The 3051-nt window shown below is 42.4% G+C and overlaps 1 pseudogene; it reads right to left on the bottom strand.

Moving 5' to 3' along the window:
- Nucleotides 1–1486: 1486 nt before the first annotated feature.
- LOC124517201 (tubulin polyglutamylase complex subunit 2-like) lies at nt 1487–2445 on the bottom strand (annotated as a pseudogene).
- Nucleotides 2446–3051: the final 606 nt, after the last annotated feature.

Here is a 3051-nt window from a genome sequence, read left to right as displayed (position 1 = left end):
AGGATAGTCCATATCACTCAGTCTCCAAATCACTCAGTCTCCTGATTTATTTATTTATTTATTTTTAATTTTTTAAATAAGTTTTAAAATGTTTATTTTTGAAAGAGAGCGAGAGAGAGTTCAAGTGTGGAAAGGGCAGAGAGAGAGTGACAGAGGATCCAAAGTACGCTCTGTGCTGACAGCAGTTAGCCCGATGCAGGGCTTGAACCCATGAACCACGAAATCATGACCTGAGCAATAGCCTGACATTTAACTGACAGAGCCACCCAGGTGCCCCTTATTTTTAATTTTTAAGTTCATTTTTTAAGAGAGAGAAGGGAAAAAAAGAGTTCATGAGCAGGGGCAGAGGGGCAGAGGGAGAGAGAGAGAATCTTAAGCACACTAAGCCTGGAGCTTGACATAGGGCATGATACCACAACCCTGGGATCATGACCTGAGCCGAAATCAAGAGTCAGACTCTCAACCAACTGGGCCACCCAGGTTCCCAGTCTTCTTATTTAAATCTTATTCCCATACAAAACATCCTCACAGAAATGCCTAGAATATTTTTTTGGAAGCAATAAACTTTATAGGAAACTGAAAAAGGAGCAGAGAATTACTCATGAAAAATAAAAACACATAATTGTATCTTCAAGAGTTTTCATGAAACATTATGACCTATCAGATTAAGGTATTCACATTGTCTAACAAAAATGAACTGATCTAAGCAAGGGCAGCATGAAAATATTCTAATGCAGTGCTGCCCAAGAGAACTTTCTGTGATGATGGAAATGTTCTATTATCTCTATGTTGTCTAATACAGAATCTGCCAGCCACATGGATACTAACAATGTGGGTAATGTGATTGAAGAAGTGATTTTTTTAAATTTAAATACAAGTCAGTTAACATATAGTGTAATCATGGTTTCATGAATAGAATTCAGTGATTCATCACTTACATATACCAACCAGTGCTTATCCCAACAAGTGCCCTCCTTAATGCCCGTAACCCAGTTAGTCCATCCCCCCCCCCACCCAGCACCCTGCCAGAAACCTTAAGTTTGGTCTCTATATATTAGTCCCTTATGGTTTGAGACTGAGGAACTGAATTTTTAATATAGTTTAAACAACCACATGTGGCTAGTGGCTACCAGTTGAACAGCACAGCTCTAATCTCTCATGGGTCAAAACAGTGGTTTATTTGTGAGACTTCTCTAATCACTGCTGAGGGGTGCAGAGGGTTGGGGATGGAAAGAGAGGAAAGCTCTTAACAGATTTATTTAGCTACTTAAACAAGTTCTGAAACTCTCCACATCTTTCAGAGGCAGGGCATGAAGAAAAGACTCTGGGGGAGACCTGAGTACACCATTGAACTCCTGGCAAATACCAATAGAAAGCCTAGGGTTTGACTCACTCAGATGGGAAGATGCTTATGGTCCACACACAGAATCTGAGCCTTGGGTCATCTGTGCATCATCTGATGGGGCTGGTGGGAAGGTGGGGGTGCTCATTTATGGACAGGGTTTCCAGGGCTAGAAGTGGATTTAGAGGTGGAGGGAGGACCTGAGGGCCCCTTCTGTCCAAATCCTAGGCCTTATACTCCTTTTGGTATTAGCCAGCACTTGAAGGGCTCAGATCTTCCCCAGAGTCCTTTCCTTGCATCCTGCCTATGCAGACTGGACAGGCATTTTCTTTTGGGGGATTAATGCCTTATTCTTGCTTTTGAATACTTTGCTGGGATCCAGCTTTGTTCACAAAGGAGTTGGTCTCTTCTGCAAGCAGGTTTGTGCTGTAGGTTATGGATTGATACATGTTGAACCATTTTTTTTTGTCTTGTGGGCTAATTCCATAGATGATGAAGTCCTACTGCCACTGCGGCAGACCCATGTGCATGATGAGCAGGTGATAGTAAGTGGTAAAGGTATCTGTAAGAAAATGCCAGTATAACACTCTGTCCAGGAACCAGATTTCAGTGTCACACTAACACTGCTTTCCCTCTTTGTAGACAAGGAAAACTTCCTATTCCCGTTGCAAGGATCCAGCTCAAATATCACACTTGGAGAATCAAAGTGAGTCTTCTCTGGCTGGTTCTTACTGGCTTCAAGACCATCATCTTCCAGGTTTACCAGGGTTGGTGGATTAGGGAGTGAATACACAGAAAACTGGTTGAATTGAGTCAGTTTTGAGATTCTGTTAATTGCCATGATGCCCAGTAGAATGATATGCTCATCCAGTTTCACATTCCATGTCCTGTGGAAGCCAGTGGTCATCAGGTAAAAGTTCTTCACATCCTCAGGTAACACACAGTTATTTTTTATTCCCATGAAGAAATCATATGACATTCAGCAGGTTTTTTTTTTCTATGATAGTCACCCTCTGTCACACCTGGGGAAGATTCTAGTATGCAGGTGATTCCCAGGGTCAGCTTCTCCAGGTGTGCTTACTACAGCCTGGTGACACTGAATCCTCCACATTCTATGCATGGTGGGGGACACCAGAGGCTGGGCCATCAAGTTCACTGCATTTCCAGAGTAGTAGTGCTCCATGCAAAAAGCCAGGAGGGCAGAGATTGGGTGCCTGGGATGCTCTGGGAGTAGTAGTTCCCCAAGGCCTTCCCAAGGACTGGCCACCAATGGAGACCACTTCACAGAGGAAGGGGTGGGGTGGGGAGCAACTCCTCCATCCAGACCCTCTCAGCCCACCTCTAGAATATATTTTTACAAGAGACTCTATTTATTTTAAAATATTTTATTTGAATATAGTTAACACACAGTGTTCCATTAATTTCAGGTGAACAACAAACTGATTTGGTAAGCTTATACATCATACTATTACGCTATGTTCACCATCTGTCTATGCTACCATCTGTCCCAAAACATCTCTATTACATTATCATTATGCTGTGTCTTCTATTCCCATGACTTATTCATTCCATAACTGGAAGCCTGTATCTCCCACTTTCCTTCACCCATTTTGCTCATTCCCACATCCCCTCTCCTCTGGCAGCCATCAGTTTGTTCTCTGTATTTTTAGGTCTGATTCTGCTTTTTGTTTGTTTGTTCATTCATTTGT

This window comes from Lynx rufus, unplaced genomic scaffold (assembly GCF_022079265.1).
Source record: "Lynx rufus isolate CCGP_SWC_20201006 ecotype Redwood Valley unplaced genomic scaffold, mLynRuf1.p SCAF_21, whole genome shotgun sequence".
NCBI classification, from domain to species: Eukaryota; Metazoa; Chordata; class Mammalia; order Carnivora; family Felidae; genus Lynx; species Lynx rufus.
Note: the sequence above shows the minus strand (reverse complement) of the source record. Positions and strands in the feature narration are given on the sequence as shown.